The sequence below is a fragment of the Crassostrea angulata genome, chromosome 9, assembly GCF_025612915.1.
Source record: "Crassostrea angulata isolate pt1a10 chromosome 9, ASM2561291v2, whole genome shotgun sequence".
NCBI lineage: Eukaryota > Metazoa > Mollusca > Bivalvia > Ostreida > Ostreidae > Magallana > Magallana angulata.
Window position 1 is genome coordinate 8708572 of NC_069119.1, and position 12487 is coordinate 8721058.

The following is a 12487-nucleotide window of genomic DNA, read 5'->3' on the forward strand; positions in this document are numbered from 1 at the left end:
GTTTCAAATTATGCATTCTAGCTTCTAACAACGACCATTGACCTTCAGTGTATTTGTCACTAAAACTTGCCCCCAGTCCTAAATGGATGCGTTTGTTTCAACCAAATAATCAATCTGTAGATTTTTAATTAGTCTTCTATTAAATTTCTCAAAATCGTTTATCAACTATGTAATTTCTTAAACAATTTCCTCTGAATTATGTGTTATTAAAGCAAAGCAGGAATTTTTCAACTTTTATTTTTGCTTTGAATGTATAAACAGTTAGACCAATCGAAGACGCAAACTTCCGTATCGGAACCGAATGTTCTTGCATTGTTTCTAATATAATGTCATGATTTTAGAGATCATTTCTTCAGGATAGAAAAATTTTAAATTTTATCGATTAAATAATAAGCCCACAAATTTAATCTTTGACTTTGTGTCTTCAATGACTTTTAATGATTTTTTGAAAAACCAAGATAATCTAAATCACCCATTACTAATTCACTTTTGCATCAAAATTCGTTTTGATAATAAGAGAAACGTTGATAATGTAACAAAACTGTATCCATTGCTCTGAAAGCTGCAAAAACTGGTTTATATAACTTAGTTAAAACCTCTCGGTGCTGAGGCTACATAGTAATACATTAATTTATACAAAATATTATTCCAGTAGAATGCCAACATTTTTGTAAAATCTGGATGAATACTAACTATAAAATAAGCATCTTTTGGATCAATACAAATCAAATAATCATATTTTTTAATTGCAGAATCTCTTGTCTTTTATGTTAGTTTTTTACAAACTCATTAAAATTAAACCTTTTTTTAAATTAATTATTGGTCTTTGAGAGCCATCTCTTTGTGGTTCAAGAATAAATTTGAAATAAATTTATTTGTTGGGACGTCAACTTCTTCAATTCCATTCTTTGCTAATAAAGTTTCTGCCTCATTGTGAAAAAAGTGCAGATTCATTTCATTTTAGTCTTTAAATTGAGATCCCAAATTGTATGCTTTGGTACACATGAAAACAATACTACATATCAAATGCAATGATAACTTCTGAAAACCGTAAGGCGATATGTAATTGAATATATTCATCGACAGTCTAGCACATGTTAGTTTGCGAAAGACACTTCTGGATTACTCTAGCGTTAGCAATTACTTTATTTCAAAAATACCATGGCCATAAATTGTGTCTTTCCTATGACGAAAGCGGTAATTATGACTGTGTTAATCTTTTTCACGCTTTTAAAAGGATTTAAAGACAACAAGTAGGTTTTTGATTCAATGACACAAAGTGTTTTGGGGCAATAACAAAATATCAGTATATTATATGGCAATGTTAGGTATGATTGATTAAGTAAAATAACAAAGCTTGTTTTCGAAACCAATTTCGCTTTTGTATCATTTTTTTACTAAAATTTTGATATTTGTTCAGGGTATGTTTACATTAAAAAAAGTGACAATTTAACTAACTTATGCACAATTAGTACTTTTTAAAGTCTTACTTTGTGCAATGATGGTGTCAGCTTTTTTATAAAATGACATTTGGATTTTTATAAGTACATTTAAAATTTTAAAAATTAAATAAAGTAAGAAATATTGGAATGAGAAATCTTGCACCTTGCGCTGTGTAATTAAGAAATTTAGAAAGGACACAAATGACCCCCCCCCCTTCATATTTTTTTCAGATCTTGAAATCCCTTAAATAAGTCTGTAGCTGCGCAGTTCGACAGCTGTTCTGAGTGATTAAATAGGCATTGTCCTGTTCTTGTTTGCATGCTTTTAAAACAAAATGACATGTAGGACTTCATATTTATTGTTTTTATATCTTTTGGCAACATTTTTGACCAGTTTCGGGCAGAAACAAGCCAGTTCAAGAAAAGTTTGCATTCTTATCCTTCAATGTACAAGATAGCTGCACATCCCCTTAAGAGTTCCGGCCCTTAATTGATACTGCGTATTACTTTCACGCCGCCAACTTTCGAATATGTTACATGACCTACTAGTATTTTTTTTATGTTGCAAACTCTTTTGACTCTATCAAAGCTTGAATTAGCTATTTGTCAATTTCAAAACCAAATCGTGGCTCCTCAGAGTTTTGGACATGTTCTATTTTGGTGACCACGTACACGTCCATACTAGAGACCACGCAATTTTCTGTGCCAAGGCACATGTCAACATTCATTAGAATCTCTATGTGTGCATTGAAAATCTTGCTTGTGGCCAAGCAGCAAAAAGGTTTTTTAACCAAAATATTTTGCGATGTAATGAACGTAACAATCTCCCATCCTGATCTTAACGACATTTTAAGATACGTTTAAACCAATGTTAAACATTACTCAAATTGACATATGTATCAGAATACAAAAGATGTGGAGTATATATTGGTTTGGGGCAATCGCATAAGCAGTTAAATGCGTTATTATAGGCAGTGTTTTGAGACTAGCCTTTTGTTAGCTGTGGGTATTTAGTTCCCGGTTGAAAGATAAGTTGGAAGACCGGGAACCTAAGGTTCCATGTGCGTTTTAAAGTTGCAATTTACGGCGAACTAAATATTACGCTAATTTTGGAATGATTATTCTAATTTTATCAAAAGGTTTGCGGAAAAAATAGTTTTATTACATTTTACAGGCAATTTACAGTCGGTTCAAGCATATCTTTTACAACATACACCATAGCATAGCATAGCATTGAAATCTCATAGCATAGCATTGAAATCTCATAGCATAGCATTGGAATCTCATACCATAGCATACAATCTCATAGAATCGCATTCGTCATATCATACCATAGCATACCATAGCATAGCATACAACATTCTTTTAACTCGGTTTTAAATATTTTTATTTTTAAAAATAAATGTTTACATAATAGATTTGTGGTAAACTTTGGCTTCTTATTATTTTACTTCGAAATGTGTGGAACTCTTCTGTGTATTGAGGCGTTTTTGTTCAAATCTCATAGCATACCATAGCATAGCATACCATATCATTAAGCCCTTCATTTCAATTTCTCATAGCATAGCATACAAATCTCATAGCATAGCATACAAATCTCATAGCATATCATTAAAATGGCAAACCATAGCATAGCATAAATTTGTAAAAGATATGCATGAAATGACTGTACTACTGTAATCTATACAGGCCTTTGACTTTCTCAGAAATACGCTAACCGACATCGTGGAATAAAGTTAATTTCACGCACAGATTTTGTGAGTCGCTTTATTTTGCATAAAAACAAACTACACCAGTTCACTTTACTGGGCTGGAGATGGTGCCCAAAAGAATACTGTAAACCAACTTTTTTACGCGTGCAAGAAATTTTTGCGAGGTTCGCGAGAGCCTCATCGTCGCAAAAATTTCTCGCCGCGGACGAGTATTTACCATATAATCGTAATTTTAAAAAAGGCTTGGTCGCGAAAATAAGTCGTTGCGAACCAGTTAATTTTAGGGAAATTGCGAAATAAAGTTGTCGCGAATAATATTTGGTTTACAGTAATTTTTGGCAAGTGAAGTGACGATATTTGTAGTAAATTGTCTGAGAATATTTTGTAAAAGATATGTTTTGAAAATAAGACTAATCAGTCAAAAACTAGCGCAATTTTTGCGTCGTGAATTGCTAGTTTTTAATATGTACGGAACTGTAGCTCCCAGTTCGTACCTCTGAATGTTACAAACCTTCAGCTAGATATAGTTTTTTTTGCATCTTCCAAAGTCAAGGGTTATTGATCCGCTCCACTCTACATAAACCCTTGACTGAAAAGACAATACATATGCGGGTTAACGATTACGCCATCTAGTGATTTTACTTATTTAGGGAATTTTGTGATTTCTTGCTCTGACCAATTAGAGAATGCGTTATAAACAGAAACAATATAGCAACGTGGCTGCTCCCATTAACAAAATCGAATTTGTACAAAAGATGGATTCACCCGGACTTTAAAACCGACAGCAGTAAGTCAAATACTTACGAGTCCGTCTCAAATTTATTTGACAATGGTTCAACATTGATCAATGCACACTTCACAACATTATTAAAACAGCGCTTCTTATTTGATCATGCAAACTTGTATGATACCAACCAGCGTAAGATGTTTCTAACCCAGTTAAACTATGCCTATTCGGTCAAGGGTTTATGTAGAGTCGAGCGGATCAGAAACCCTTGAGTTGGAAAGATGCCTTTTTGGAGAACTTGGAAGGAATTAAAGTGCATTAAAAACAAACAAAATCGAAATATTTTCTCCACAGACATTTATTTCAATGAAAATATAACATGAAAATAATACAAAAGCAATTTATTTTTCACCAAGATTTTCCTCTAGCAATTCTCGATTTAAAATATATACATATTCTTGTTGCAAGGAATTCTCTTCTCTACAGAGTATAATTCCACCTGCTACAATGCCTCAAAATATTGCCTCAGTGAGTTGATGTCCGGATTCATATTGCGAGGACATGATGGAGAGGTCGCCATGTTTAAAAGATTCCTTACAATTGGACCTAAATGAAAAGCAACCCAAACATTTAACAAAACATTTTTTTCATTTGAGTGTTGTGTTATATATAATACCGATTTATGATGATGAAGCATTTCTCTTTGTCAAACACATGATCTCACACGTGAATGAAAGGTACCTAAATATTACCTAAACAGTTATTGCATTGACCTTTCCTTTCCGGGATTTTTAACTAACAGTAAACAGAATACAAAGTATTGTCTTGTGAAATATTATTTTGTCGTTCAATAACCTTCCCAGAATTTCAATTAATAGTTAACAAAATACAAAGTATTGTCGTATGAAATATACGTTTCTCTATTTAAGTTTATGGAAAGTATCATATAAAACTTACAGACTGGTAACATGCACCATAAGTTTCCATCCGCCATTGACAGTTCTGTTTGAGTACCTTGATCGTTCTTCAATTCTGATTCTTCGGAGATTGATGAACCTAAAAAGGCAAAATAAATCTAAATTGTTTAGTCTGTGTCAGCTATTATTAAAAAAAAAAGAAAACTAGGGAAAGACCCTTTGTCTTTAAGCATGTCACTTTAGAACATAAAAGCAATTAACATATGTAAGCCATTTCTCTCTCAAATATTGAATTCAAAATTAATTACTTCTTATCTCCAACACAGTTTTAGTGATTACATAATATGTAACTCTGTTTGACAAGGCTATGTTAAAATGTTTTACTTGAAAAGTCTTAGGTACGTGTACTTACTTGGTCTCCGTCTGTCGTTCTGCAAGGCCGTAGATTGTGATGGTTGTCTGAAATGTAGAATTAATTACTTATAATGTAAGCTGTATAGACTGTAGTCTTTTGTTATTATACATGTAGAAGCTATATTAAGGAAAAGTAGCCCTGCGAAATCATTTCTTGATAAAATTGTTTAAAGTCAATATAATTTTTTTTTGGTGTTTTTTTTTAATTCTTCATCTTCGTCTTCGTCTTGATGATTTTAAAATAAAATATTGATAACTAATTGAGGATTTTTTTGGTGTATGAAATACCTGGAATGATGGAAATTACAGTTATTGGATAGTTAGTACAAAATAAGAGAATATACATGCTTTTAATTCTATAAAACTTACTGTATGTGGTGAATTTCATCAAAGCTTTCCGCGAACATATCCATTCTTGATGTTGGGATTTTTTTGTTTTGATGTTTATTGGTCTTCTTATCAGAGAGAGAAACTGAAGGCTTTTTCATTCTAAGGAGTAACACAAATAAAGATTAAATTTAAAAGAATAAAGGATAGTTTCGATTATAGATATAAATTGGACAAAACTATGCATTTCAACAAGTAGCAGAACTGCTATTTGTTGAATTTGACAAATCAATTATATTCTATCCTCTATCATGCATCCTATCCCACTAATGAGCTATTTTCTATCCTATTTATCCCTTACCATCCATATTAAGGAATAAAAGATAAACAAATATGACTAAAAATGATTTTATCAAATAATGTAATTCTGTAATACACAAATGTAGGGTACCATTTCCGTGATGAAGATTTAATAATATTTTATCATTGGTACATGTATTACATGCATTTGATTAGATCTCTCATTACCATTAGTAGGAAACCAGGTTACACCTGCGTTCTTGCATAAAGAATATTAAATATATTTCCTGCTTAGAATGAAAGGATCTGATTTTTACTAATCAGAGGATGGTCATACGTGCGTTTATTTTCATTAAAACAATTATTTCATTTGCATACTGCATAGACCTTTTTTCGGAGGTGTCTTAATCAACATGACAAACACGTGATCTGTTCTTGACCATTGGGTGTCCAAAGTGATATCTTTACTCAAAATGTAGAAAAATGTCAAATATCAATATTTTCAGAAAAAAGCAATAAACAGAGATACAGCGGTATATCACCGTTTGGAATCATATCTTGATACTTTTGCAAAACGTAAGATTCGATTCACCTGCTTTTGGGGTACCGGAAGGCTTTGGAATATGGATTGCTCTTGATCTTCAGCTCCGTGACCTGCCTGTTGTTGTATGCTGTAACTGCTTCAAACGTCGATACAGGAATTGGAATTTCAAGCACCGAAAATATGTCAGTCTTGTGTTTGATGAGAGATATTCTCACTAAATACTTCTTAAGGGTTCGGAGACTGAACTGTAAATTGATACAAAGATTCGCAACAATCAACTTATACTCAAATGCTACATATCAAATTGTACGTAGATAACCCCAGTACGATTTTATCGAAATATCAATTAACACATCCTCCATGTAAATTGGTACGTAGACAACCCCAGTACTATTTTATCGAAATATCAATTAACACAATTAAAGCCAATAAAGCAAGGCATAAGCCACAATTTTAAGAAGTGACTAAGAAAACAACTTACGATTCTACATTTACAGCTAGGTTGGTTTGGAAGATTCACATTCTGGAATGATATAATATTGGCCATCTATTCCGACCAAATTTGTGGAGAATTTGGATGCTTAAAAAAGTTGTTATTTAATTCTTGTTCAGCTTTTCTAATAGCAAAACGTAAGATTCGATTTACCTGCTTTTGGGGTACCGGAAGGCTTTCGGATATGGATTGCTCTTGATCTTCAGCTCTATGACCTGCCTGTTGTTGTATGCTGTAACTGCTTCAAACGTTGATACAGGAACCGGAATTTCAAGCACCGAAAATATGTCAGTCTTGTGTTTGATGAGAGATATTCTCACTAAATACTTCTTAAGGGTTCGGAGACTGAACTGTAAATTGATACAAAGATACGCAAAAATCAATTTGTACTTAAATGCTTCATGTCAAATGCTACGTAGATAACCCCAGTACGATTTTATCGAAATATCAATTAACACATCCTACATGTCAAATGATACGTAAACATCTCCAGTACGATTTTATCGAAATATCAATTAACACATTTATAACCGATAAAGCAAGGCTTAAGCCACTATTTTAAGAAGTGACTAAGAAAACAACTTACAATTCCACATTTACCGCTAGGTTGGTTTGAAAGTTTTACATTCTGGAATGATATGATTTTTGCCATCCATTCCGACCCAATTTGTGGAGAATCTGGATGCTTGAAAAAGTTGTTAGTAAAATCTTGTTCAGCTTCTCCAATAGCTACCCATTTGTTGTCCACAAATTTAAAATAATTGGTGTCAACTGGGATTATATCAAACATTATGTCATACAATCCCGCAGGATCCAGGCCTTTCAAGGTGAGCTTTACATACGGAAACATTCTCCTGAAATAAAATGGATAATACAAGTATTTAAAATGAAATCAAACCAGGTTATCATATGTTAAGAGGGATTATAAATATCTATTAAAGTCAATACATTTTGCTTTTCCAACGTCCACACAGCTTATGGTCCCAGGTTTACCAACATGCATGTTGTTAACCAACTCAACAACACATTTCTTAACGATAATCTACTGAACATGTTCATGAATATGACGTCAAAGAATTTGTATGAGAAAACTGATGAGAGAGAGTCAAGGACAAGAGGATGTTGGATAAACAGTGATTGGGAGCATGTTTCGATGATAAAAGATATATACCTTATTTTAAGTCATATTATCTTCACATACATACCGTCCTGTTCTGTTGATAATCATCTCAGTTCCTAGTCTGTAGAATTTATTCCAAAGGTTGCCCTTTTCCAATTCCAGCGATACGGAACCATTTTGCAAAGGCGAAAACGTATTTGTTGTATTCCCTCTTTCAGTGTCCTCAGACTTGCTCTCAGACCCAGAGGTGTTTGGATACCCTGAGGAACCCGAGGTAGACACCGTGTAGGTCTCTGTATCTGATGATTGTACCTCTAGTTCTTCTGACGAAGAAACATTGGAAGAGGATGACTGCGTGTTGAAAAGAGACCAATTCATCCTCGGAGATGAATTGAATGAATACGTTTCAAAGCGCCGCCTCTTTGCTGCAGTGTTTCTTTTTTCTTAATCACTCGTTTCAGCTCCGAAATAATCTTTATATTCTATTGCAAGTGCTTGCCTCCATGAATAAATAAATTGAAATTAAACATAGCCGATTGCAATAGATTCTTAAACAAATTGCTAGAATATAACATCGAAAATTACGAAGAAACATTTAAAACAATCTTATAAGAATTGTTCAACTGTTATGAAACCCAAGTAATTTGTAAAAATGGTTTTGAATACTGAAATGTAGTTACATTGAGATACCAAATAACTAAACTCAAAACTTGGTTAATTGCAAAAGATACACATTGACTATGATTTAAGAACATGAAAAAAGGAAATACCGATATGTCATTAATATCATTTCATGGATAAATGTAAAAAAAATCTTACTTACTTGTGGTCCTGTTAAAGTTTTGATTTTATGCAGATTAATGGTTTCTGTGTGAAATAAATACATTTTGCGAAATAAAAACTGCGTAACTTCATAAATGAAAACTCGTTATTTCGCCTTTAGAAGGTTCTTGTTTCCAGTGTTTACAGGAAACATAGAAACCGATTCGCTAGATTTTTATTGTACTTTTATTAACAACGCCACCAAACCAGATTTAACTGCTGAAACTGTTAACTTAATATAAATGTTTGTCGGTTTTTTTTCATATTTGAAATCGTGACATTACACAATTATTCGATATTTCATTATAATTAACATTAGTATGTGTACATGTAGAACTGCGTAGATAATTCCAGAAAGGTTACAACGTTTCTAGTGATCCTTGCGCAAGATTTTAATGAGGACGAGTGGCCAGCTTGCCTGTCAGGTCTACCCTTAATGTTTGTAAATATGATTAACATTACAATAAAGTTATATTCATTAAGGTTAATTCAAAATCTTTTTTTGGATTTGTATAATTCTCTCTCTTGAAAACCTTAATGTACCAAAATGGCCAGTTAAACCCAATCTTCTTAAAGATTTCTTCTCTTTTAACTTGTGTTTGATTTTTTTTCCCATCAGATACCTGTGTATACATGTATGCTTACTAAAAGTTTCAATTCAGTTATTTACATGTACATTTACTTAGTAAGTTTTTTAAAGCAGAAAAAACTGTTAAAACTTTAAAATCACGATTTTCTATCATGTGTTTAGATTTTTAAAAAACCCTAAAATATAGAGTATCATCAATATTCCTGTATTAACTGCAAAATAATTTGCTGTCAAGTGTCCTTATATTCTAACAATATCAATCTATTAAGGTCTTCATTTAATTTCATGGCATTAGTTTTCAAACTCAAATATTTTTATACAATTTGCAGCATAAAAAAGTATAAAATGAATGAACCTTTCAACGTTTCAGTTATACTTTACTGGTTTTGGTTTGATATAATCTATGCATAGTAATAAGACATTCGAAACACAAGCAAACAAATGTAAAAGAGCGAATATGTAGTACATTTGATTAATTATATTAGTAGTGACGTTCATTTGACTTTCGGAATTAAAGTTATTGTATATCGTCAATTCTCTTGTATAAATTAACCATGGAATATTATACAATTATTTAATGCTTGAGCAGTCAATAGACCAGAATATTTTTCCCGAAGTACAGGGAACAGCTCAGTATGATATATTGCCCCAGGCCAATGGCCACGGGCAATAGATCATAATGAGCTGTTTCGCTGCACCAACGGAAAAAAAATTCTGGTCTATTGAGTGTTCAAGCATTAAATAATTGTTTTATTACCTAATTCCTTTTTTAGTTTTCGGGGTTTACAATTTGCATATTGCAGATGGTTTTTGTGCCATTATGCAAGATACTAAGATTTTGTTCATCTTTTTTATGCACAGAACCTGTTGCATGCATTACAGCATCTCAATTTAATATTAGTTTACACAAAGGAGGGGGTCTTAAACCCATTAGATTTTAAATAGTCTTTTACCTTATTTGAGGCTTTAAAGCTGTTGATTATTTGATACTCCATTTTGATAACATTGAATTTGGTTTCACCAAGTACTAAAAACAACGTCTATGAAATGGAATATACCTTCCCCGAGAACTATTGAGAGGATGTAACATTAACATACCCGCGTTCTGAAATACGTTGCCGGTCCAATAGATCGCAGTCTATTGACCGGCGGTCTAATAGATCGCAGTCTATTGACTGGCAGTTCAAAATAAACGCAAATATTTAAATGGTAATAAAACAACAAAATCCCTTCGATTAGGTAATAAAACAAATTATAAAACATTTCCTCAAGTATGAAAACATTTCAAATGAATAAATGTTTCGAATTGAGATTGAAGTCACCAGAAGAACAATTCTAGACTCCGCAAAAAGTATTTAATCTAAAACAGACTACAAAAAGTGTTTATATATTACATACCCTACCAAAATGATTATCCCACCTCAGACTCAACAAAAAGTGTTTCTTCCATTTAAATCTCTAAACATTTAAGCGTTTTTCCATTATAAACACCGCAAAAACTGTGTCCGCCAAAGTAAACTCTGTAGAAATTATTACTCCACTGTAGACTACATAAAGTATTTTTTCAGATGAAAGTACTTTCATAAATTGCAGAAAGCGTTTCTTCCATTATAAACTCAGCAGAAACTGTTTCTTTAATAATATACTCTGCAGAAAATGTATCTTCCTTTGCTAAAAATGTTTCTTCTATAATAGATCCTGCAGAAAGTGTTTCTTCAATTGCAATCACTGTAAAAGGTGTTTACTCCATTATAAATTCCGCAGAGTGTATTTCTTCTATTATAGACTCTAAATAAAGCGTTCCTTTCATTATAGACTCAGCAGAAAATATTCCCTAGAATGTGTTTCATCAATTTAAGACTCTGCCAAGTGTTTTTATTTTTTATTGTAAACTTTACATAAAAGGTTCCTTCCACTGAAGACTCCGTAAAAATTGTTTCTTCCATTACAAATTCTGCAGAAAGTGTTCCTCCGGTTATAGACTGTACATAAATCGTCTTTATTAAAGACTTTACGTAAAGTGTTTCTCCCATTTAAGACTCTAAAGGTAGTGTTTCCATTATAGATTCTGTTGAAAATGTTTCTTTCGTTGTAGACTCTGCAGAAACTCTAAAGCAAGTGTTTCTTTCATTATAAACGCTCCAGAAACTCTGAGGAAAGTGGGGTTTTTTAAACTAGACTATGCAGAAACCTTTCCCCCATAATTGACTTTGCAGACACTTTTTCTTCCTCTACAGAATAAGAATGGAATTTGTAAAAATTAAAGATAAAGATTTGTGATAAAAATCCAGATCTATAAAAAGTTAAAAATTGTTGTTGCAAAAAGTATAAATTACCAATTTTAAACATAAATGAAATTAAAGAATACCATTTGTTATAAGAAAAAGTTGATAAAACGATATACTCAAAAGTCTTTGTCACTGATTGATAATTAACAGTTATCTGTTCGTTGTGATTTCTTCAACATGACAACCTTGTTTCTGGACAATTTGTCTACAATATACCCAGTATTTTGCCTGGTATAAACTGTCCTATCTTTTTTAATCTGTATGATAGGTATTTTATACCTATGGTATATCATACCTTAGTGTTAAGTACTGAATTTAGAACTACAAAGTCAAATTTAACGAAATCTACCATACACCCATTTCTAAAAAGTTTTTTTTTTACAAAATAGCGAAAAAAAAAATCATGTACCTTTGGCGAAGAAGATGTAAGGTAAATCTCAAACCTTTGTCTTTCATCTAGAACTCAGAACTACAGAGTCAATTTTGACTAAATCTGTCACACAAGGATTCTTGTTTTTCAGATGTTTTTGTCAGATTTTTCTTTTTCAGTTTCACATAATTACGTTTGAAATGACGGAAAGTAATAAAGGTAAGGCATATCATCAAAGTTTTTTTGATTTACATGTTACAATTACAGAAGAAAAAGTTGAATCACAATACAAATAAGACTGTTTCAATGGTGTATATATATATATATATATATATATATATATATATATATATATATATATATATATATATATATATATATATATATATATATATATATATATATAATTCAGAGACATTCCC

At 31.9% G+C, this 12487-nt stretch overlaps 1 pseudogene; it reads right to left on the reverse strand.

Annotated features, from left to right (window-relative positions):
* The window catches only part of LOC128162964 (polycystic kidney disease 1 like 1-like), a 36360-nt pseudogene extending 27789 nt beyond the window's left edge, over positions 1 to 8571 (reverse strand).
* Positions 8572 to 12487: the final 3916 nt, after the last annotated feature.